This window comes from Pan paniscus, chromosome 6 (assembly GCF_029289425.2).
Source record: "Pan paniscus chromosome 6, NHGRI_mPanPan1-v2.0_pri, whole genome shotgun sequence".
Taxonomy (NCBI): domain Eukaryota; kingdom Metazoa; phylum Chordata; class Mammalia; order Primates; family Hominidae; genus Pan; species Pan paniscus.
In genome coordinates this window covers 80,760,512-80,786,630 of record NC_073255.2, presented here as the reverse complement: position 1 = coordinate 80,786,630, position 26,119 = coordinate 80,760,512, and the positions used below count along the sequence as shown (strand labels likewise).

At 37.9% G+C, this 26,119-nt stretch overlaps 1 long non-coding RNA gene across 1 annotated transcript in view; it reads left to right on the top strand.

Moving 5' to 3' along the window:
• LOC117980996 (uncharacterized) overlaps window positions 1-25,092 on the top strand; it is a 66,653-nt gene extending 41,561 nt beyond the window's left edge. Inside the window, exons 3-6 of the long non-coding RNA XR_004672497.3 lie at window positions 2,730-2,865; window positions 3,297-3,451; window positions 4,649-4,786; window positions 24,084-25,092. This is a non-coding gene — a long non-coding RNA (uncharacterized LOC117980996). The remainder of the gene's footprint in view (window positions 1-2,729; window positions 2,866-3,296; window positions 3,452-4,648; window positions 4,787-24,083) is intronic.
• Window positions 25,093-26,119: the final 1,027 nt, after the last annotated feature.

The following is a 26,119-nucleotide window of genomic DNA, read 5'->3' as shown; positions in this document are numbered from 1 at the left end:
CTCTTCCTCCTCCTCCCTCTTCCTCCTCCCTCTTCCTCCTCCTCCCTCTTCCTCCTCCTCCCTCTTCCTCCTCCTCCCTCTTCCTCCTCTTTCTTCTTCCTCCTCCTCCTTCTTTCTCTTCCTCCTCCTCCTCCATCTCTTCCTCCTCCTCCTCCTCTGTCTCTTCCTCCTGCTTCCATCTGCTCCTCCTCCTTCCATTTCCTCCTCCTCCTCTTTGTCCTCTTCCTCCTTCTTCCTCTTCCTCCTTCTTCCTCTTCCTCCTTCTTCCTCTTCCTCCTTCTTCCTCTTCCTCTTTCTCCTCCTCCTTCTCCTGCTCTTCTTCTTTCTCCTCTCTGTTCTTTTTCTCTTCTTCTTCTTTCTTTTTATTTTGCATTAAGCCTGATTTACCCACAATATTTCTGAATTCTGTGAACTTAGAGAATTTCTTTTATTCACCATTGTGTCCACAGCACCCACACAGTATCTAGCAGATACTGGGCACTCAAGAAATATTTACTGAAGGAATGAATCAAGTATCACAACTAGTGGTGGTATATCGGTAGACTAGCTAACTGCGGGTAGTGACAGCCCAATCTGTGTATTATAGGCAATTCCCACCCCTGGGATGCAAATTGTAAGGTTACTAAGAGTCCTGCTATTGCAGGCATAATTTTGAATGTTCTCTAACTTAAAAGAAAAATAGTTTTATATACTAGCACCAGTTAGTCATACATCTGCTGTACATATTAGGTCCTATCACAGTGCCCTGGAAATCTATCATTTGGCTACCAGACGTTTCTTCTTTGAAAGTCTACCTAAAGCATAAAGCTCAGCACATACTTCTCCTGCTGATGAACCTAATGGATCCCTATTGTTTTCAGAATAAAGTCCAAGTTATGTGATGTCTTAGTCTCTTTGGGATGCCATAATAAATTATTATAGGAGACCAGTGCGTTGTGGTGGCATGTGCGGAGTAATCCCAGTTACTCCGGAGGATGTGGTGGGCAAATCACTGGGGCCTAGGGCTTTGAGGCTACAATGAGCTATGATCTGGCCACTGCACTCCAGCCTGGGTCTCAGAGTGACACCCCCATATCTAAAAAATAAAAAATAAAAATTATCATATACTGGATGGCTTAATCAATAGTAATTTATTTTTACAGTTCTGGAGGCTGAAGGTCTGAGAGCAAGGTGCCAGCATGGCCAAGAGCTGATGAGGGCCCTCTTCCTGGTTCAGTGTCTTTTTGCTGTGTCCTCACATGGCAGATGGTGCAAGAAATCTCTCTGGAGTCTTTTTTATAAGGGCGCTAATCCCATTCATAAGGACTCCACTCTCATGACCTAATCACCTCCCAACAGTCCCATCTCCTAATACTTTCACACTGGGGATTAAGTTTTAACATATGAACACTCAGCCTACAGAATTTGGCATATCTAACAAAACCATTCTCAAGCTGGACCTGGTCATTGTTTCCAACTTCAAACCCAGCCAGTGTCTACCATAGGCCATGATCCTGCTAGGTTTTTACATACTTTGGCCTCCACCAGACATGTTCCACTTTTGTCCCCATATGGATGCATATTTGCTCTTTAAAATTCAGCTCTCTCAAGCACTTTAGTTACTCCTTCTTCTGTGTTCTGATTGTATTGGGTATCCTATTAATTATATACTTTATTATCTATTCCATGGTAACTTATTCAAATGCCTGTTTCCCAGACTAGGTGGTAACTCCTGGATTAGACTGTGCATTTCCAATGTTGAGCCCAGTGTGTAGAATATAATGGCATCCAATAACAGTTGGATGACTGAGTGCATTGTCAATTGTTTGGAAGTAAAAATGCCTTTGCCTACTGAAGCAATGCTATAAATGGTGATTTAATTCTTAGCTGACTAAAAAAAAAAATACTGTTTATACCATAATGCAACTGAAACCTATTGCTAATATTGCTTTCTCATCTAGTTTCAGAATGTTATCTCTGTTTCACTGCAATTGGGGGAAACTCTTTCTTCTCCTCCTACCCCAGCCCATAGGCAGAGATCTTTTCTATACTTTTCTCTTTTGTCCTTCATTGCCTAAGAAGGAGAGGCCAAAAGAACGGTTCTGTCTTTTTATTTGCAGTGAAAATGAGATGGTATTTCTGCCATTTCGATTTTCATAGTGGAGATGTATGTCAATCCAAAGTTGGCATCTTTGGGGTTTGCCTGTGTCTTATATAGCCTTGAAGACCACTTGTCTCATAAGACATTGCTATGCTGATGCATGAGGATCTTGCTGCAGTTCTATTAGCTATACAATGAAATTAACTTTAAAAGAAGTCTACCAGTAAATAAAAGCAACAAAAGGACCGTGCTACTTAATAAGGGTCTCAACTATAAGACATACTCATACTTTTATTAATTCTGACACTTGTCCTTTGGCTTATATTGCATAAATCAAAAGAGCCCTTCTTCTTTCCACCTTTTCACTCTCATCACACATCTTATACACCTTGGTTTTCTTAGCTATATCCACAAAAATAATGTTTAAATTTTGGGAAAGAAACCCATGTCTGATTAATAATTGTTGTCATTTATTTGGTGAATATATTATAATGCAAACAAACATAATTGCTCTTAATAGGTGAGAGTGACACATATTTTGAGCAATAATATTCATACAGAAGTATGTGCTTTTATAAAGTAGCTAATTGGGTTTGCTAATTAAATAAATGCTCTTTCTGAATCACCCCCTCCCTTCTTTTTTAAATAGGTGGTGTTTGCATTGCTCAGTCCCAGAAAATCCCACGTGAACCAAGACCTGGAGAATTTGAAAAAATTATCAAATGCCTGCTAGAAACACCTAATGCTCGAGCAGTGATTATGTTTGCCAATGAGGATGACATCAGGTGCTGATTACTTTTCTTCTGTATGCAGGGTCAGATTTGTGTCCCATATCCTCTTTCTAACATATTTCATGTTCAACATAAAAGTTTGTAATTCCCTTCCAACAACAGACTGCTTTCTGCTGCCTTCTAGTTTGTAAATCTGAAATACCTACAGAGTAAAACTTGGGGACTAAATGAGATAAGACAAACAAAGGTGATAGACAGAATGATGTGAATGAGGTTAAGGATAAGGCTAATTAACATATGTTGGAGTTAGTCTCTGCTATATTGCTTTTAGGAGATGATAAGACTCGGGCAGTTAGAATGATTGTCTTAATTGTTAAACAGTGACCTACTGAGTGTATAAAACTTCCTAAAGCTGGTATTGTAATATTCATAATTGTGGTATTTTTAATACATGTGATATGCATTATTTATTTTCATTCCTACAGGAGGATATTGGAAGCAGCAAAAAAACTAAACCAAAGTGGCCATTTTCTCTGGATTGGCTCAGATAGTTGGGGATCCAAAATAGCACCTGTCTATCAGCAAGAGGAGATTGCAGAAGTGGCTGTGACAATTTTGCCCAAACGAGCATCAATTGATGGTAAGAATGCACCGTAGAGAATTTGTTTTATTCCAGTTGGATCTGAACTCAAAGGCAAAACTGGAGTATCATAATATGAGGAAATGCACTCATTACTGATGACTTGATACAAATTTTAGCTTTGGTGGCAGAATTGTCAAGACCAGTATTTAAACCAGCATGCATATGCATATATATATATATATATACACACACACACACACACATATATATACATATATGTACACACATATATATACATAGATACACATATATATACATATATATACACACACATATATACACACATATATATATGTATTTTGTGTGTGTGTGTGTGTGTATTTAGGAAAGAGGACCCATTATATTTTTTTAAGAAAAAGACCGTAGTCAGTTATTTCCATTATGTTAGTAATTGCACTTTGAGTTTGAGTTTGCATATTTCTGTGGGTATTTATGGTGGTTATAGCATTGTTGGAGGGAAATGCTTGATTTATAGAAAATGAATATATGATGCTGGGCTTATCCTATGGATAAATAAATGCAACAGGAAAGACTTGGAGCATCCTGAAAGGCAGTCTATCTTCTAAACATCTTTTCCAGTCGGTTTGACAGTAACTGAAATTCCCATCTTAACATTATCCTCTGGAGTAAGGCATTATTTCCAGGGGGTCTCCCTTCAATAAAGTAGTTACCTGAGTAAACCAACACTTGAGTTCATGACTCCATAAGATGACATTAACATGATTGCTTTATTGAATTAGCTGAAAACAACACATGGGAAGGAGAAATTTTGAAGTATGTGGAAACACAGGAAAGTCTGGAACATTGATCCATGCTAGGAAAGAGAAAAGAATGAGGGAAGTTTAAGTTGGGTTCTGAGTATTCAGGATTCAGCATGAAGTCACTGGTTGCTGCCTCTGGGAGAAGTAGAGTAGGAGAGGGTATAAGAAGGACGCTGACACCAGGCTTTCCTGTAGTACTTATTCACAGAGCCAGGTGCTTGAGTACTGGTGGTGGTGTGGGGGGATTGTCCATTGATCCTCCTTGACTTTTGCCATAAGAGAGGCCTTATTTATGGGCTACTGGCTTTCTCTCATTTGTTATGTGTTTTTTTTTCTTTTCATGCAGTGATCAGAATATAATGTCCATTTGAAAGTTCTGACAATATTTAATTTTGAAAGAATATTAAAATCATACCTTTCTCCTTTGAAATAGGATTTGATCGATACTTTAGAAGCCGAACTCTTGCCAATAATCGAAGAAATGTGTGGTTTGCAGAATTTTGGGAGGAGAATTTTGGCTGCAAGTTAGGATCACATGGGAAAAGGAACAGTCATATAAAGAAATGAACAGGTAACCACTCAAATGTTTCCTGTGGTGCATTTGTTTCATTTTCATTTGTTTTCATTACTTGATAAATTATGTTTTTCTATATGGATAATGATGTATGTATTTTCTATTTTTTGTGTCTTTTTGTTATAGTGTCTCAGGGCTGAGCATACACTGATCATTCAACAAACTTAAATTTGTTTATTGGTTCTTTCAATTGATCAGCAAGTTTTTATTGAACATATACCATGCATACAGTACTGAGGTATCTGGGAAACATTTATTGTCTACTTTGGAAAATGTACTTTATTAGGTTTGATGGAATACAGACAAATAAGACATGGTATTGCTCTCCAGGGGTTCAAAATGTAATATGTATCATAGTAAGTTGCTATAAGACAGTATTTTTCAACTATTTTAATCCCTGTCCCCTATAATACTATTATTTTCTTAAATCCTGCATAGCAGCTATCTTGGAACATGTATGATTTTTTGATGCTTTACTTTCCATAGCTTGTGCTTGAAAATAATAATGATATTGAATATGCATTTTTGAATATATGATTAAAACTATATTTATTTTCAGATGATTGTGCACATAGAAAAAAAACCCGCATAATTTTTTTTTTGAGACAGAGTTTTGCTCTTTCACCCAGGGTGGAGAGCAGTGGTGCGATCTTGGCTCACTGCAACTCTGCCTTCTGGTTTCAAGCGATTCTCCTGCCTCAGCCTCCTGAGTAGCTGGGACTACAGGTGCATGCCACAACACCTGGCTAATTTTTGTATTTTTAGTAGAAATGGGGTTTCACCGTGTTGGCCAGGCTGGTCTCAAACTCCCGACCTCGTGATCCACCCACCTTGGCCTCCCAAAGTGCTGGGATTACAGGCGTGAGCCACCATGCCTGGCCCAAAACCACATAATTTTAAAAGTTACTTAGAAATGAGTAGTAAATTTAGCAAGGTTACAGATATGAGGTCAATATAAACATTCACTTTTAATGTACATATTAGAAACTAACACATAGAAAATGAAATTTAAAGAATACTGCTTATAGTAGGATCAAAAACATACAACATATATAAGGGTCAATTTTAACAAAAATGCGCAAATCCTTTACACTGAAAACTACACAACTTGAATGTGTGTTTTAGAAATGATTCATTCCTTCTTCTATCCCGCCACCCCCAGACTTTGATATGTCCTCCTTTCCCTCCTCCTCACTTTCTTTGGAAATAGCTGTTCAAATAAAAGATGTAATATACTAAAAGCTAGCACAGACGTATAAACAGAGACAGAACAAGGAGGTGGAAATGGGTGCCACGCTGTGGAAGAATCTGATTTCAGGCTTCCATGTGCCAGGCACTTTTCCAGGAGCTGGGTTGAGTGAAGAAAGGCAATATTCATGCTCACGGGGCTTACATTTGAGTGTGGGGAGATGGACACTCCATAATAAACATAAATGAACAGATGCGTTCAGATGCTGAGATGTGCTTAGAAGAAATACAACAGATTAACTGTGAAAGACTAACCTGGGTATTAGGAGGAGGAAGGTAATTAGACTGTGTGGTCCAAGCATGCCTCGCCAGAGGAGGTGACATTTGAGATAAGACCTGAGTGACAAGAAGTGATCAGTTGTGTAAAGATATGACAGGAGTTCATGACAAGCTCTAGCGCCAGAGTAAGGCTCTTTTGTTCAAAGTAAAGGAAAAAAAAAATAGTTCAGGGAGGTTGGAGCAAGAGTGAATATCGCGAGAGGAAGCGTGATGACAGCTGAGGCTTTGATGATAGTCTGGAGCCAGATCATGCACGGTCTTGAAGTTCTTTCCAGAAGTTCCAGAGTTGCGGAATTTGGGCTTTATTCTACCAGTAGGACACAATGTCTTGAGGCTCTTCATCTAGAGAATTGCTCAGACACTCGGTTCAAGAAGATTTGCCTGGCAGAAGTGTGAGGAGGATTGGGGTTCAGGGGAGAAAATGGAGGCAGGTCAATGAGGACTCATCCAGTATCCTGGGGACAGGCCGTCATGATCTAAGAAGTGCTAACTAGGGGCCGGGCACGGTGGTACGGTGATGCACGCCTGTAATCCTAGCACTTTGGGAGGCCGACCTGGGCGTATTGCCTGAGCTCAGGAGTTTGAATCCAGCCTGGGCAACATGGTGAAAACCCATCTCTACTAAAAATACAAAAAATTAGCCCGTCGTGGTGGCGGGTGCCTGTAGTCCCAGCTACTTGGGAGGCTGAGGCAGGAGAATTGCTTGAACCCGGGAGGTGGAGGTTGCAGTGAACCGAGATTGCACCACTGCACCCAGCCTGGGCGACAGAGTGAGACTCCATCTCCAAAAAAAAAAAAAAAAAAAAAAAGCTAGCTAGGGATGTAACACACAGGACAGACGCTCTGGTAGGTAGTGTTATGTTTATCTAACGCTATATAGTGTTGTATTTATATAACAACCAGCTGAGTGGTTGATGCTGGGGCGAAGATCGTTAAATCATGGAGGATGCTGATGTTAAACCTCTATCGGGGAGGTCTAGGAAAATGGTGATGTAATTAGTTAACAGAGGAAAAATAAAATAAATAGAATGGTTAGGTGTTTGGGAATAAACTTGAATTTTGTTCTGAGAGAGCCCCGTGAAACTGGCCAGCAGGTGGCAGCATAAGGTCTGGGACCCCACAGACAGTTCACTAAAATTTGAGATTAGGAAGTCTTGGAGATTTTGAAGTTAAAGACAAAAGCAGAGATGCAATTGCCATGGGAGACTGAGAAAAGATGAGGAGTGATGACTGAGAGTTCAAGGGCAGGAACCAGGAAAGGACACTGAGAATGCTGGGCTTGGGGGAAGGAGATGAACCGGGAGTCAAGGTTGTCTCAGTCTCCAGGAGAAAGACAGGTGCGTGAGGTTTCAGTGCTGCAGGGACTTGCAGCTGAGAGATAAGGGTGTGCCTGGGTAACCAAATTAGAGGGGTTGAGAGAGAACAGAATAGAAGTGGAGGAAGGGATGCTGTTTAAAGAAGTTTTGAGAGAAAGAAAGTAGACATGGTGGGAGAGCTTGAGAAAGAATTGGAGATTTCTTTAGGATAGGGCACGTTTAAGCATGTTTTCAAAAAAAAAAGAGAAGGGATAACTAGTGAAAGAGAATAAATGCAGAGTAGGATCTTGATGGAAACTTTAAGGAGAGGCATTAAAGACCAATGTTACCTTTAAATCATGTGATTTGGTTGGGGGATTAAAAAGGTACACACAAACATATACTTAATCAGAGAGGAAAGTTCTATGATTAAATGCTAAATTTGGATATAGATAATTAGGGAAGTTCAGAAAATGTATGTAAGTTCACATTGTAAAATCCAAAGCTCTGTGGAGGAGATGAGTGTTTGATGACAAGAAGGATTTGGGAAAGACATCCAAGATGAGAAGAAATGGGGAGTCAGCAGGACAAAGGCATGGAGTAGGACGTGATGTGTAGGTGCGTGAACAGCAGTAAAAAGGTCCAGCTTCTTGGAGAGGAGGATACGTGAATGGAAAATACAAAGTGGCAGTTTATAGATGGGTTTGGAAGGAGAGTTAAGACACTTACATGCTTTCCACTGAGATATATTTTACGCTATGCTTAACTTTGAGTTCTGAATGTTATTGTTTGATTCTCTTTAAATTCATTTCCTGTTATTTAGACTGTATTGGTGAAAATACCCCAGTTAATGAAATGGATGGACTCATACACATACACACACACACACACACACACACACTGTTAACCAGTCACATAACTTTTTAATAGGCTGTTTTCAGAATAACCAGTTTCTCCAAACTCATATTTTCTTTCTTTTTTTTTTTTAAACTCGTAAGTGGGAGTTGAACAATGAGAACATATGGACACAGGGAGGGGAACATCACACAGTGGGACCTGTCAGGGGGTTGAGGGCGAAAGGAGAGTGAGAATTAGACCAAATACCTAATGCACGCGGGGCTTAAAACCTAGACGATGGGTTGATGGGCGCAGCAAACCACCATGGCACATGTGTACCTATGTAACAAACCTGCATGTTCTGCACATGCATCCCAGAGCTTAAAGTACAATAAAAAAAATCATATTTTCTAAGTTCAGTCGAGGTATGTAGCTGTTCCTTTAGCATCTGTAGATGGTATATGATTAGACTTTTATTTCAGGCACAAATACTGAACTGGTTTGTGGCCGAATCCAGATTCTGTGGCATGTCTGCCTCCAATTCCTTTGATTTATTTGGGTGTTGCTAAAATTATAACAATTTGTCCAATTAGAACTATTTCTAGTGCAGTGAAAATGGTGTTTACTCCAAGTGCTAGGGCAAATGCACCCCTAGGGAACTGGGTCAGTAAATAGATTTTCATGCAAATTCCATTGTGGGTGATACCAAAATAACTTGTCTCTGGGTGGAAAACAAATAACACTAATTTAATTTTTTTAAAAAGCAACATATGACAGTTTTCAGATGATGAGAGAAGATATTTGTCCCCCAAATTACCATTTTACCCAGTTTTCATTTCTGTTTTAGGGGAGAAGGGAAGATGATCTGGCATGTTAGTGGTCAAATGTACTTGAAAGGAAAAATTTACAGGATATTCAGGAGTAGAGGTGTCCAGCGTTTGCAAAGTGCTTTAAAATGTGGCCGTAAAAAGGTTACATTTTGACTACCTGCAATGAGTCAAAAAGTTAAGACACTCTCTGAAAGTGAGATATCCATGAGGATATTCATTCAGAACATCATTGGTAGGTTAGGTTATACGTGTTGAGTAACATTTTACATTAGGCAATGGTGATCTGCGAACGTAATTATTTGCTTCCATTGGGGGCAAAATTGGCAATGTATTTACATGGATGAGAGAGTGCTTCCCAGCAGGGAGGGACTTCTGTCTTACCAGTTTTCCAGAGATAGAACATCTTCAAGCAGTGAGGAGCATTTCTTCCTGAAATTTACTCAGTAGAAACAGTTTTCTTTGATAATTTTCCCCTCTAGAATCTCAGGAAAGCTTTCAAAAAGATGTGATATTACTGCTAACTTTTGATTTGCTGGCCAAATTCCAAGTGAGGTAATTCCTACCATCCACTTAGCTATTTATGTAGTTATTATTGCTTCTGAGAGCTGCTGAGTTCTGAAAGCTACTACTACTTAATCCTACTTAAAATTCCCTTTGTCTTTCTCTAGAAGAAAAAAGGACTCTTTTATACTTGTTATCAGTGGTGATGGGTGTTATTTTATAGACTTTTATCTGACCTCTCCCTCCCTCCCTCCCTTCCTCCCTCCCTCATTGTACTCTCAGGCTTAATGTCCTTCCACTCTCCAAAACCCAGGCACCCACAGACTCTCTTGAGAATTGCATCTTCATACTCTCCCAGTCTTTACACATTTTTCACACACTTATTTCCCCACTCAGGCCTCTGCCACAATTCCTCTCCCTTCATTGCCTCATTTTTTCTCATTCATATCTTCTCTCTGATCAGTCCCTTACTTGACCTTGTTTTGTCCAGCAATATTCTCATTGGCAGTAGAGTCTTTCTTCAGAAGTTTTGCTTTACTTTTTAAATGACTGTCATTCTGATTTCTTGTCTTCTGTAGTGAGGACCCGATAGTGAATATTGCAGAGACCTGAGTATGTGGGTTAAGCTGCTAAACAAAAGCCAGCTCCCTCTGGACTCAGGCCGGGTCTTTTCCTTCCTGTCTCCATCACGAATTGTAAATAGCTCTGCGCTTATCGAAACGACATCCCTTGACTGACCCAGTAAATACAGTTGATTCCATATCCTATCTTAAAACCTTCCTTTGTTTCATTCATCCATCCATTCATTCATTATTCATTTAGTTGTTTATACATTTTGAAGCTCCCCATGTGCCAGGCACTGTGCTTCAGATAGAGAGACAAACAACAGACCTCCCTTGCTCTCAAGGAGCTCACAAAGACATATACACTGTCTTGTGGAATTTGAGGTGTTTTCTTTGCTGGGTTTTAATTCTCAGCCAGGAGGCTGGGGCACTGCTGCTTAGCCTGCATACAGCTGACACTCAGATACAAAATAGTGGTGAGCATATGCTATGCAAAATGGCCTATTGATTCTTATTTATGATGATAGAAATAGCGGTAATGCAAAAAGCAATGCACAAATATGTTTCTTCCCACAAAAAAGCAATCCTGTCAGTGAACCAAATAGCAGGCTCAATAATTAGCTCCCTGAAAGACCTGTCAGTTTATTTTCTGGTGCTAGATTAACTATGTAACTCTTCAGGTATAACTACCTCTCAGCAGTCCTCTGTTTGTTTTGTGAAGTTATGAAAGGTATAAGCTCTCCCGTATTCACTTAGGACACATAGAGACCATATGAAGGAAGTAGGTAGTCATCAAGGGGGATGAATTTACATAATTTGATTTGGTGATTCAGAGTGAAAGATAACCCAGGTAGGTTCCCCTGAATTAAAATGTGTTCTGCCTTCCCCATAAAACTCTGTTGGGGAGAATGCCTTTACGTTAGCACTATGAGGTAGGCATCCATATGCTCTTGTTCTTCTCAAGTAAAATAGCAGAAATCCAAGGATGACTTATTTATGCTGTTTCTGAGATTTCATGGTGAATTTCAATAGATCCATCTGAGATGACAAAACAGGCATTGATTTCAGACATACTAGATTTCAGAATTTAGAGCTGGGATGTAAAATAAGAATCAATCTCTTGTTTTCTAGTGAAGAAACTAGAACCCAGAGAAGTAAAGTGAATTACTGACAAATCACAGTGTTAATCTCAGAGCTGCAGCCAGGATCCTGGTTTCTTTTATTTGGATTTGTCCTTGACATTTATATCCTCCATTTATTATTTACTTATATTAGACATTTTACCACATAGTTGAAAAATATTTTCCTGTTTTGCTCTTTATGATACTTTATGTGTGATGGAATACATTTTGGAATTCTAATCACCAACTATAAAGTGAAGCAAAAATAACATATTGGTTATTACCTAATCCTTTATAAAGTAGTAAATATTTTAATATTCTTCACATTGATTTTCATTTATACATGTAGTTTTTGCTAGTGGGTCTTGAACAGCATAAACCTTTACATCCAGTTCCCTGGCCCCTTGCCTTGTATAAGAGTAGACCTATGACTACATTAAGCAAAAAACAAAATAGGAGAAACTATCAACTAGAAGTTTCTATAACTCTAAGTCCAATGACATTGAATTATAGCAGTTCACGTTGCTAAATTATAGTTAGTTTACTCATTTATTCATTCTCTTAAAGAAAAAATCTATTTTAAAGCAATATGGGAAGCACTATGTCTAACAGCATTTCTAGAATGTTAGCATGCACACAAATCACTTGAGTACCTTGTTAACATGCAGATTTTGATTTTGTAACTCTGGAGGTAGGCATTCTGCATTTCTGACCAGTTCCAGGTGACATGGATCCTGGTGAGCTCTAGGGTATACTTTGAGTAACAGAGAATATTAGAGTTAGTTTATAATGATAACCATAGCACCTGAAGCTAAATTAGCAAAATAAACATTCAACTGTGCTAAAGGTTACTGATAAACTCAAGGTGTCTTACAGAAGACCGTCTAAACAAGACTTGATCTATACATTATCAATGCAAAAACATGCAATAAGTAGCCAGCTTTATATACTTACTCGAGTATGTATTCAAATCAGTAAAGTATAATGACAGAGTAATATGTATATGTGTGTGTGCGCGCGTGTTTTTCTCATTAGTAAATTTGAAAGTGGGAAGCTTAATTACTAAATTACTAAATCTAAAGAAACATACACAGATGCACCTGTATCTTCAAAGTCTGCAAAGCAGATTGTAAAGTTTGCCATGTCAGAAACAAAAAATATTCTGAACACTTAGAAAACTGTACTGTCAATCGTAAATACACAGAGTGGAGGAAAAGAGGTCCTTAGAGATTATTTAGCTCAGTTTCCTCACTTTGCAGAAAGGGAAATTGAGGCTCATCTGGTCAGGTTGGTTGTCTAAAGCCCTGTAGCTACCTAACGATGATAGGACTGAAGTCTGATTTGATATTTGCTTCTTTCCTTCATCCTTTCCTGCTCTGAAGAACTTTACCAAAGTGGGGCTCAGTTGCACTGACCCATTCTACTATTTTTCCTGGTATATGGGCCTGTATGTTTTTTTGTTGGCCACCTAAGGTTAAGTATTCCCTCTTTGTGAAGCGCCTGACTTCTAAGGGAGTCAGATTGATACATTTGGTCTGAGAAACTAACATGTTTAGAAGGGAAGCAATTCTAGTTAAAATTTCGAGTACGTAAATGCTCACATTTTTTCAGACAATAATTTAAAACAAAAATGCTCATCCTAGAGAGAGAAAAAATGAATTCAGGGGTCTAGGAAATCCTTTCTACAAAACCCACAACAGAAGCTGGCATTAGCTTGATTGATTGGAAGATGAATGTATCTGAGTAAACACAATCTCTGGAATATTACACTGAAGAACTCAGAAATGGAAAAGAGTGTATAGGCAAACAGGTGACAGTTCAGCATTTTTGATCACCAATTATTTGAAAAACTATGGTAAGGCTCGGGCCAGAGAGGATGAGAAAGTTTAGAAAAATACAGAAACATTAGGATAAATTGTCTTCCTTTAAATGGCTATTAAACTTCAGTTGAGGGAACCAATTCATTAAAACCAAACAAAATTTTAAAAAGGAACAATGTATAGATGATTCAATATCAGGAAAACTTGATTTCTCCTCTTTTCTAAAAATGATACAAAGCAGATAAATACAGGAGACTATATTTCAAAAATAATATTTATTCTCTATGTTTTATCTTGGGATTCTTTTTAACTCAGAGGATTTGAAAGAGTCTCATAGATATGATTTGCTGAAATACAAGAGAATTACCACAAATTCTTAGGAACATAGCTAAACAAAATAACTAGCTGAACAAAGGATTGGATACAGTAGGGCAAAGGAGACATAAAGTATGATTAGAGCTTACTAAGGCTAATTGAGAAATCAAGACTACCGAAGAGTCTTGATTATTTTTTGATTACTTATGACATTTGTTAAACTCTATATTGTGCTAAACATCTGCCCTCAAGGAGCTTATCTTTTGTGGGAAAGATAATAGTCAGACAATAGTTTCTAAGTTGCTAGTAAGCAGGGTCTGTATCCTCAAGACTTAGCATATGCTTAGCATTATATATCTGTTAAGTTAATTAATTGGTCTATAATGTATGGCCAGATAGTCCCCCTGTTCTTCATCATAGTGATGTAGATATGATGCATGGTGCCTAGCTTGGCATGCATTTGATAAATATTTTAATTGTTGGAATGATATTTTTTAATAAAAGAAAAAGCTCAACATAGTTATAAAAGGGCTTTTACTGTAATTTAAGAAGAAAATGTACTATTCTGATAGTTTGTCTTTAAATTCCTGACTGCGATGCTAATTTAAATGGGAATATGATTCTAGAAACACATATAGGCCTGTGTCCTATAAAATCAGTCAAATTTTATTGGAATATTTGGTTACCTGAATATTTAACTGGAATATTTGGTTACCTGAATATTTAATTGGAATATTTGGTTACTTCATTATAAATGCCATGACTCCATAGTGTTTTGTTTTTCTAAAAAAATAAAATTACATTTATACTATTTGAGGGAAAGCACTTTATTTCCATACTACCTCTAATGAGGTAACAGAATAATGAAAAGACAACTTGGAGTACATAATGAAAATGTCATTTAAAAAGGTTTCATTTATACAATTTTAAAAATGTAAAAAATTCATGTCCTTCGCCCACTTTTTGATGTGGTTGTTTGTTTTTTTCTTGTAAATTTGTTTGAACAGACACTTCTCAAAAGAAGACATTTATGCAGCCAAAAAACACATGAAAAAATGCTCACCATCACTGGCCATCAGAGAAATGCAAATCAAAACCACAGTGAGATACCATCTCACACCAGTTAGAATGGCGATCATTAAAAAGTCAGGAAACAACAGGTGCTGGAGAGGATGTGGAGAAATAGGAACACTTTTACACTGTTGGTGGAACTGTAAACTAGTTCAACCATTGTGGAAGTCAGTGTGGCGATTCCTCAGGGATCTAGAACTAGAAATACCATTGGACCCAGCCATCCCATTACTGGGTATATACCCAAAGGACTATAAATCATGGTGCTATAAGGACACATGAACACGTATGTTTATTGCGGCACTATTCACAATAGCAAAGACTTGGAACCAACCCAAATGTCCAACAATGATAGACTGGATTAAGAAAATGTGGCACATATACACCATGGAATACTATGCAGCCATAAAAAATGATGAGTTCATGTCCTTTGTGGGGACACGGATGAAATTGGAAATCATCATTCTCAGTAAACTATCGCAAGAACAAAAAACCAAACACCGCATATTCTCACTCATAGGTGGGAATTGAACAATGAGAACACATGGACACAGGAAGGGGAACATCACACTCTGGGGACTGTTGTGGGGTGGGGGGAGGGGGGAGGGATAGCATCAGGAGATATACCTAATGTAAATGACGGGTTAATGGGTGCAGCACACCAACATGGCACGAGTATACATATGTAACAAACCTGCACGTTGTGCACATGTACCCTAAAACTTAAAGTATAATAATAATAAAAATAAATAAATAAAAAGTAAAAATAAAAATGTAAGAAGTTATACAAATATTAAAACTATATTTATTTATACAATTTAAGCATTTTCTAAAAAATTATTAGTTTATTAGCGTTTTTTGTTTGTTTGTTTTTTGTTTGTTTGTTTTGTTTTTTTTTTTTTTTTACCTTGTAAGAACATGAGCTTCATGTAGGAAGAGATTTTGTTTCATTCACAGCTGCATCTCAGTGCCTTGGGTGGCATCTGGCACAAATAGGCTTCCTTAAAATATTTGTGGAATAAATGAAAGAATTAAATTCAGCTTATTTTCTGCTCTTTGTCAAGCACTAGCTATTAGATGTCAAGGACATGTTCGTGAGCAAAACGAAAATGGTTATTGTCGTCATGGGGCTTATAGTCTAATTGGGAAGGTGAATAATTTAGCACAGTTCCTGCAATGCAATGTGTTACGTTAACTGAATAGCCAGCATATAGCAAGGAGAACTGATGTAGCCTAAGGGAGAAGATTGGTGTCATTGAAGTTGAGACTAAAATATGAGCAGAATTAAGAAAAAGAGGTTATCAGTAGTATTATTGTTTTAACCAGAGGGTGGCACAAAGAGCAGTGGGCAAGACAAAGGATGGCAGTTGTAGAGACTAGGAGAGGGGGATAGTAAGAGAGTAAGGACAGAGACCTAGGTAAGGGACAGATCATATAAGACTTTATATGCCTCAAGAGGCAGTTGAAAAATGTTTTGAAAGTCAATGAATGGGCACCAGAAGGTTTTAAGCAGAATAATAGAATCACCATCTTAGAAAGATTATTCTGGCTGTAGTATGGATAATGTATTGGTGAGGCATAACACTGGAGGAAGGGAGACCCATGAGATACTACAGTAATTTTCCAGAAATGATAGTGGCCCAGCCTATGATGGTTGCACTGTACTAGGAATGGACAGAAGTAGATGGATATATTAATAAAAAGACATTTTAGGGATATATGTAGGGCTTGGCAATTAATTGGATGTTTAAGGAGAGGACAAATCAAGGATGATGCCTTGATTCTTGGAATGGGAAATTCGGTCATTGATTGAAAGAGCATTCCTGATATAATGAATGACTGGGGAAGAGGGGGAAGGAGGATGATGAATTTTGTGGGATACACTGAGTTTAAGGAGCCTATGAGATATACAGCTGCAGATGTCTGGGAAAGGTTAGTTGGTTATGTGAGTCTGAAGCTAAGAATACAAGGTCTTGCTGAGACAGAGAATTGGGGCCTCACTAGTATATTAATGGGACTTGGTGAGACAGATTCAGAAAGTATGTGGGGTGGAAATTGCAGAGGGCCTGAGATAGAGCCTTGAGGACTCAGAAATGTGTTGAAGGAGAGGACCCTGGCATTCCAGTTTCTCTAGAAATCATTTTCCCTGTCCATAAGTGGAGCCCCTCTGGCCATGTCTCTATTCTACAACCCTGATCCTCTCCCTGGTGTCTCTTCAGCCACAACTGATTGATTGAACACTGAGCTCTTCACTAAAGCTAAATTATCAGAGTCCTTCCGAGTAATATCTAAAATGGGAGTGAAAGGAGGAGGATCATTCTCTCTCAGGGGGTGGGAGGCAGTAGTTTGAGGCTGTGAGATATGAGGCTGGGAAGTTTCCACCACAAGGGGGGAGCTGACCTGGAAGAATAATACTGACTTGTGCAACAGAATAAAGGTGGCAGATGGAAAGAGTTCTGATGGTGATGAGGACCTTAACCAGGCTTTTCTTGTAGGTATGTGAGATAGTTCAAGGTTCTCCTAATTATGTTTTCCCATTTTTAGCTAGCAACCTTGAGTCCAGACTAATACATTATAATAATACTTGCCTCATAGAGCGGTTGGGAAGTTAAAGGAAATAATATGCATAAAGATTATAGCCTGCTACATAGGGAATATAACAGATACTGTTGCTTACTGATTTAATAACTTCCTTTTCTTTGAAGCCAGCACTGTCTAATAGAACTTTCTGAGGTGAAGAAGATTTTTCCATATCTGCATTGTTTAATAGAGCAGCCATTAGTGACATGTGGCTATTGGTCACTTGATGGAATATGGCTAGTGCAAACTGAAAAAATTGAATTTCAAATTGTATTTAACTTTAATTGCTTTACACTTGAATGTAAATGTAACTTTGATTTCTTTACATTTAAATGTAGCTAATGACTATCATATTGGACAGCAGAAGTCTAGGGTGATAGACCTATAGAACAACAATTTTTAAAGCCATTTTGGATTGGATTTTCTATCATTTGCAGCTGCAAGCATCCTAACTAATACAATGTATTAAAAATAAGTGGAAATGATTTATTTAACATGGCATGAACATCCCTCATTTTAAGATGATATTAAAGAATTAAATTTTTGTTTTTATATAGAAATTCTGAATTAAGTCAGAAGGTGAATATTTGCCATACACACAAATTATTAAACTAATTTCTCACAGGTTTCCTAAATACCAACTTCTCCGTCAGTGAATATAAAATGTGATTCGATTTATTAAAATTAAAATGATATACAGCTTTTCAACAACATTTCATTCAGATATATTTCTACATAAGTTGCAGAATTATAAAACACACATACTAGAGATTGTCCCTAACCTTATCAAAATAATTCTCCTTTGGGTTCCTTTAACAACATGCCCTCTAGTCTACCACAATATTATTTTACAGATGGTGGGGGTGTGCTACTTGCAACCCAGATAGACAATAATTCAGCTAAGCATTTTTCTTTGCAGTAAGTGAAAATCTGTTCAAAGCGCTGGAAGTTTTATCAACTGGACCATAAGACCCAAGAGGAACTAAGTGTTTCTGTTACGCTTTCTGTGTTTAATAATTCCCAGCCTTGTTAGTAGACACTCAAACACTGCATCCTAGCTGTGGAATCTTGGGTAGGTAACATAGTCTCTGAGAAATTTTGATAAATGCTAATTTTCCGTGTTTTTAGATTTTGGTGGTGAGACTGGTGGTTGCTACCTCTATGCCTGTCTTTCACAAAGGTCACTCAAATTGCTCTGGTTTCTTTTTATGTTACCAAAATGCTCTATAGCTAAACTATTGAGCTTAAATGTCAAACTTGCATTATGTTTAGAAATGGGTACTTATCTCTTTATGCACCTTTCCCTTACACCCCAACGGTGGGCCGACACAGGATATGGTAGAGGAGTTAGTATTCTGACAAATAGGTGATGTCATTCCACCCATGTATCACTTTCCATTAAATCTTTGACCCATATATAACCTTTAGCTGCAGGTTTGTTTGCTTACATCACTGTGATCAAATGGTTAGAACTGTAGATTTTCATTTGGGAAAATGATTATTATTTTTTATTAAGGACATTATTGCTGGTTTGAATTATCCTTTTGTTCATGGTTCATGCACAACAAAGCTTTCCCTAGCCCTTCTGTGGGAGGTGGAAAGATGCTCTACACCTGCCTCCTACCCAGATCTTTTTCAGAAAGAAAATAGACAGTGCTAGCTAAGCTGTTGGATGGGAGCAATATTCAGTTATTTGCCAAGAGAGATTCCTAGACTCCAGATATACCTCAGGGAGACTATCTAAAACTGAAAAAGGGCTCAAGAATCCATCAGAATATGAGATGATTTAAATAAAATTTGAATCCTACTCGCCAACAGAGAACCAGAGGACATTAGAGAAGGAAGGAAACTTGGAGGTCATCGTGTCCGATATTTTGCTGAGCGTCACCTCTCAGGCTGATGTAAAATGAGGACAGGGAGTACATAGAAACATTTCGGTTTTTCTGATTCAGTAGTACTCTTGAAGGCCGTTATTGGTGGTGCAAAATGAGGCTTTCTCATTGACTCTAAATAGGCTTATTAGCAGCACGCAGAAGGATTTCCACTGTGATCTTTTCTTTGTCCCTAGTCAGAGTGAAGGCATAGGTCTGAAGCAGGCTGATAGCTTTGGAAGTGAAAAGTACTGGCAGGCTGAGGGCACAGAACGGGCTGGCTGCCAGTGTTGGGTTCAGCACCCTGAGGAGTGTCATTTGTCGGAGCCACTTTTATGAAACAGAAGCCCTCTTTTGTGTATTTGTACCTGTGAAAGGGAGCAGTGGTATAGCTGATCCAAAGTAGCAGAAAAACAAACAATTCATATTCACTTAGGATGCTCACCTACCCTCTCTTTTGCAGGAGTGTTAGTTTGCATGTCAGTACATGGCCAGCCTCCTTGGATTCTGGCATGATGCTTTCCATAGGGGTTTCATTAATTGGTGCAAACGTTTATTTCTGTAGAGTCCAGGAAACTGTTAGCTTTTTGTTCTCTGCCTAATGACAGAAAATGTCCCTGTGACTGATTTCTTTGTGGGACCAGTCTGCATCATTCCTAAGACTGACACAAAGCCCCGCTCGAGCGTGTGGGATGAACGGCATGACTCACACATTCCCCTGGAGGACTGCAGGTTTGATTAAATGTTTAAATGACATTTTAGGACAGATGATTATGAGGATGGGCAAACAATTTGTTCTTTTAATTCTTAATAACTTCAGTGTGTATTTGGGCGGGGAGGTATATGTAGACAGTTTGGAGGAGTGTGAACAAGAGACTTGGGTAATCACTGGAGATAAGGGTGATGATGATGATAATTTGATATAAATAAGCAGAGAGTAAGATTTGTCAAAAAGGGGCAAACTCATTGCTGTTCTCAATATCTCCCTTCTTTCACTTCAAACACAGACACTCACAGCATGTTCTGTTTCTGATAACTTCCTAATCACACAGGAGCTCCAGGATTTCTGAAGGACCACAGCCCTGTGGCCAAAAATCTTTTTTCCTTGACTGTTCTCTGGGCAGCTCAGTAGTATCTTTAACATGGCAAATATAAAGATAGTAGATTCACTACAAAGACACTTCGAGAAAAATACTACCTGCCTTTGTAAACCATACACAGTCTTATTATTCAATTTGTCTTTATGGAAGCTATCAGTTAGCTACAGGTTTCCTTTCCTATGTCTGATGTACCTATCTCTAGTTGATTCTTTCTCTCTAACTCTAGTTCTTGAAACACTCTCTGCTGGTTTGATTTTCGGGTGCATTCATCCTCTTTTCAGATTCCAGAATGAAAACTTCCTTTTTGAGACACCCAGATAGACTACCTCTTCCTTAGTCCACCTGGCCCTTATCCACATCCCTTGAATGAGTTTTCTTTGTCTGGACACATTTCTGAAGTAATGCTTCTCTGCACTCCCAAAATACAGCTCTTCCTTCTTTCGGCCTTTTGCTGTGTTTTATTACATTATTTCATTGCCACTAGAATAAGCACTAGACAGACATCTAAGGTTTAACTTTACATTTTATATATTTTATTATATCAAAAACTGGTCACATATAAACTATAGTACTCGGGAATTGAGGGTATTTCTTGAGTATTACAAGAAAAGTATTACTTTCTTGAGAAGATATTACTCAAAAATATATACATTTTGGATAAAGAAATTTTGATAGTATAAGATGAATTAGCAATGATGCTTTTCAGAAAACACGTATGCAGTAACTTCATTTATATGACCATGTTATTAATCTGTAGGCATTAATGGATTTATGTAGCCTGTTCAGAAATTAATGAAGCCTGTTTATTCTATGGATTTTGTTATTAGCTCCTTCCCTCTTCTTTTGTCTTCTTGGCATCACTGTTGACATCACTGATGGGAATCCCACTACTGCAGCCATTGCAAGTGTTTTTGGTGATTATTATCCACTTAGGCACCTTTGTGCACTGGATCTCTGATCAAATTATTTTGAAATTTTAATATGAAATACATAGGAGAAAAAATTGAAAATGTGTAGAAGTAGGCAAGCTTTTCTTTGTTAAAAAAGCGTAATTTAATAGAGTAAGAGGAGTGAAATATGTCAGGAATTTTACTAACATAAAATTTCATCATTTGTCCAGTTGTGTACTTAATGGATTCATGTTAAGTATACAGTAATTCCTGGCAATAATGTGGGGAAGCTCAGATTTACTTTTCAGTGCATGTTAGTATGTAAAATGACCCCTATCTTCAATATCTCTATGTTTTAACACCTGCTTTGTTTTTACAATAGAGGCCCTTGTTTGGAACAAAGCCACTTAAGTTAAGCTGAACATCATTGTACCTGCACAGTTACCTGGGTTATCTGTGGTTGTGATGAAAATTACACCACCATAATCACCCCAGGCTACTTACAAGTCACCTTCACAGAAATGATACTGTGCCAAGTGCCACAAAGAATATCAAAATGCAGCCCCTGCTTCAGGCACTTATGTTTCCAAGGGGAAAAAAAAACTGGCCTTTGGATTTAGATAAGAAACTTTATTGTGATTACAAATTGGATTTCCTGTTTTTATTTCAGGAAAGTTGTAGAAGATAGCTAGAATTGCCCTTTCTCTCACCCCCGGAGGGTTTGAAACCATTCTTGAATGAGTAAATGTATTCAAAAATTTAAAATTAAATCAGATTTGTTATATGGAATCATTTAAACCTAATTTCTTAATTAAAGGCATTTTAAGTTCACTTTCTGTTCCTTAGGTGTAAACATCTCAAGCTACAAAAAACAAGAATAGATTCCACTGCTGGGGTGAAAAGCCACGACTTTTCTTCCTGTGTTCTGTTTCCCAGGCCTATCAAAGATATTTAAGTACTGAGTTAGGTCTGGCCAGGGAACTCCCCTGACTTCTTTAGGGGCACAGATGATAGGGAAGAAAAGAGTAGACTGTGGGGTTAGTCTTGGATTGATTTCTATACTCCCCTTTGATGTTGATAGCTGCTTCCTGTTAGGAACTTCTGTTGGAAGCATACTTCTTACCTGAAGAAAGTTCTGAGTTGAGACAGTTCTACCTTGCTTATTTACCAAGGCTCCTAAACCGTATAGCACATCACTATGAATACATTCAGGGTGGGGGCAATGGATCCTACCCAGATCCCTGTAAAGCCAGCGTGGTTCTGCAACCATCATTCACGGATAAGGACCAAGACTGAGCTGCTCTGGTTGAAGAAGCTGTTGGATGACATGGGGTTTGTGCCACAGTGTGGTGAATTCATTTTCCATGATATGCTGGGCTCACTCTCAGCAAGGCCAGCTGAAAGCTGAGTCTGCTTTGGATGCAGAGGTACGTAGTCAGTGGCTGTGCACAGGACGGGACTTTGGGATGTACAGGAGGATATATTATCCTTACAAATACTTCCTTCACCTGTTTGCCAATGAGCAAGACTCCAGGAATAGGATACAAGGCCCCTAACTTGTCTTAACTCTCTGATTAGGTCAGATCTCCCTACTGTATGCCCATAGTGCACCATACTCATTTTAGCTTTTATTACAGTTACAGTTGTACATTTATTTGTGGGGTTGTTTGATGGATATTTATCTCTTATTAAATTGTAAGCTCCATGAAGATAAGGAGCATATCTTTTTGCTTATCTTTGTGGCCACTGCGCCTGTCACATAGAAGGCACTGGAGAATCCTTTGTTAAATGAATAACTAGACCTAAAAAATACTTCAAGGTAGGTGATGCAGTCATTAAGTTCACACTACAATGAAAGACAGTTCTTCCCAACAGGACATTATATGTTTTTTCTACTATCATTTCTATTTGCTAAATCGACTTTGAGTTTGAGAAATTGGGCTATGACGCAATATGTGCATAAAATCTTCAACAAATACTGTGTTCCATTTTTTTAAAGCAAGGATAAGGATGAAAAAATAAAACGATGAAAGAGTTTATTTAAGCTACTGATATCCAGTTGTTGGTTGAAAAAATGTGTGGCTGTTTGCATTTTGTTTAGCCACAGAACTCCCATATAAACATTTCTATCTTTGACAAAGGTTTATGCAATTGATCTGGCTGCTCATTTTTCCCCCTTGATTTCCTTTTTTTAATTCACAGGTGAATGACATTTAGTTCTTGGTTGTGGAAAATGCTCTTAATGCCTCCATCTTTTAAGGAGATGTTCCTATAGCTCAGTTACTTTGAATATAGTTTTTTGTTTTGTTTTTAATTTATGGCATCAGCAAATGATTTACACCATAGTGTTAACCAGTGCTCCTGAGGATGCTGATTTTAGCAGAATCCTAGGGAACTAACAGAAAAAAATCACAGCTAATTTTAGTATTTGTAGGGCCTTGTGACAGATATATCTGAATACTATTATTCACCCTTAATAACTTCTTGCTAAATTATCTGTATTGTCTCCTGTCTAATTTTATTTCTTTCCTGAATACACATATTTCATACATCTGATATTTCAGAAAATGTGCTTAAAAAATGTCTATTTTTCCATTTCTCCATTGATTATCAGTTTATCTAATCTGTGTATCATCCATCTCTAAACCTAATTTTTGAATACATATACAACCAATAGACGTGGGATATACCAACAATATAATTGCATGATAGTCTTAGTTAAAAAGTTTAGTCTGTCTCTGTGAATTTGATTGTTCTGCTTTGCATGATTCTGGCTGAGTCCTTTCATCTGGTGCTGGTTTTTGAATACATATTAGGCTGCTTCCAATCCATCTGAAATGCAGTCTCATGAGAACATAGGTCTATAATCTAAAAAAATATACTTTGATTATTCTTGATACATATAACAATAGCTATTTTTATAGAGTTAGAAGGAATATGAGAGATTATTTATCTTATATCCCTTTTTTACAGACTGAAAAGCTGGAATCAATTGGAGTAAGCAACTTACAAATGGGACAAAGAAAAGAACCAGGATGAGAAATTCCATATGTCTTCTTATCATACAGTTCAATCCTGTGAATTGTTGATTATTTGCTTTACTACTCTAAATGACTTATGCATGTCGTTTTATTTGTCTTTCTACCATCAAAATAGAAGAAGGCCTATTTCTTCTTCTTCTACCAGTTGCAGAGTTAAAATGAGGCTGAACATTCTCTTGTAAATTCAGGGTGTTTACCTAGCCCAGGAAAATCAGTCCAAAGCAAACAAAGGAGACTTGGAATGATTTATCTAAACATCTAAATTAGTTACATCATTATTTATCTGCGAAGCTTCTTGAGTTTTGTTATCATACTCTGGATGGAGGCCAATCAGAAATGACCCTTAAGATCTGACTCTGTCTAGCCAGTCTCCCCTTGACCAAGGAGAACATCTGGGCATGAACTGTAGTTTTCATTGTCCTCTGACCAACTCAGATTAGAAATAGCTACCTGAGGCCAGCCTTTAGTTCTATTTTGATCAAACTGTTTTATAGACACAGCCTTCAGCCTTCCCCGTGACCTTTGAAAACTGCCCAGGGTAAAGGCCAATTACAAATACTATTAAGGTTGATGAGTAATCAACTCAGTAATGAGGATACTATTTCACATTCTTAGGGGTAGATGCTTTTTCTCTGTGGGATGCCTGAGTAGGAAATTTTGATGGCTCCAAATGTGGCCACAACAAACATCAGGAGGCTCTCCTACTGTAGAGATTTCCCTGAAACTGAACTCTGGAGGATGAAACATTTGGTGTAGATACTTGACCTTCTGAGAATAAAGCTTTATGTATGTGTGTATCTATCTATTATTCTCATAGCAGCAATTAGTCTGAAATCTAATGCCTTGTCAGTGAACATAACAATTTTTGTAAATGTTCTCCTCTTAGCTTTTAAGTTTTTTTTTAGCGATGAGTCAAATTATACTCAGATTTTTATAGGTTATCCCTAGTATTCTTGTTTCTTGTTATTGAAGATATTCAAATGTTAATATATGGTAATAAGAAGTAGCTCAAAAAGAGCAGAATGACCTCTTCCTTACCCCCTTAGTGATACAGACAAATAGAGTATTTGTTCATGTTATATTTTGGCTTTTATTTTTAAATCAAGGAGGTTGAATTAGAGACAGAGCAAAATAAGCAAAAACCTGAAGCTATAAATTTCTAGGTCAATCCAAATACATAAAGCATTAAAAAATGTCAGATGCGAAGCTAGATGCAAACTGACAGGGAAAAAAAAAAACCTCTTTGTGTACTTAAAGCCCCAAACCAAAAGCAAAATTAAAATTTGTGCTGACCCTTCTCCCCTGGGGCTGCAGATGTCACTGCTGTCCAGGGCGCCGTCTGTTACTGAGTGGAAGGAAGAGGAATGGCATCCAAGTCACTAGTGTAAAATAAATCGTCTGCCTGCCAAATCCTGAAGATGTCCTGCCATATTTGTTAAGGCCAGGGGATGGAGGGTAGAGGTGAGCAACAAAGGTGACCATTAACACTCATTGATTCTTGTCTTTTATGACTCATTCTTTTATTATTACATGTTTTGTAAGAGGTTTTATACTTATACATATATAATTTTTATTTAGTCAGTCACAGCAGTGGTTACAATTTATTTAGCACTTATGGGACAAGATATTTTATACACATTTTTTCACTGGATGTCCAGGACTATTATACAAACTGAGTATTACTCTTACATTAAAGGTAAGGAAATAGCTTCTAACTAAGCAAAGTTGCTCAAAGTGACACATAGAGTGAGGTCTGCGGCTGTTCTCTTACTCCAAATATGGGGTATCTCAGAAATTGCCATCCTCCAGAAGGCTACAGTCTAGCTCAGACTGTGCAAATTGTTCTCCATTTGCCATGCCCCCATGCACTCAACACTATTCCATGTCTTCCGTGTGCTCTGGGAAGCTGACCCTTGTCATTTGCATGACTGGGACTCTCTGCTCTCTGTTTGTCTTGGGTGGGGCCTA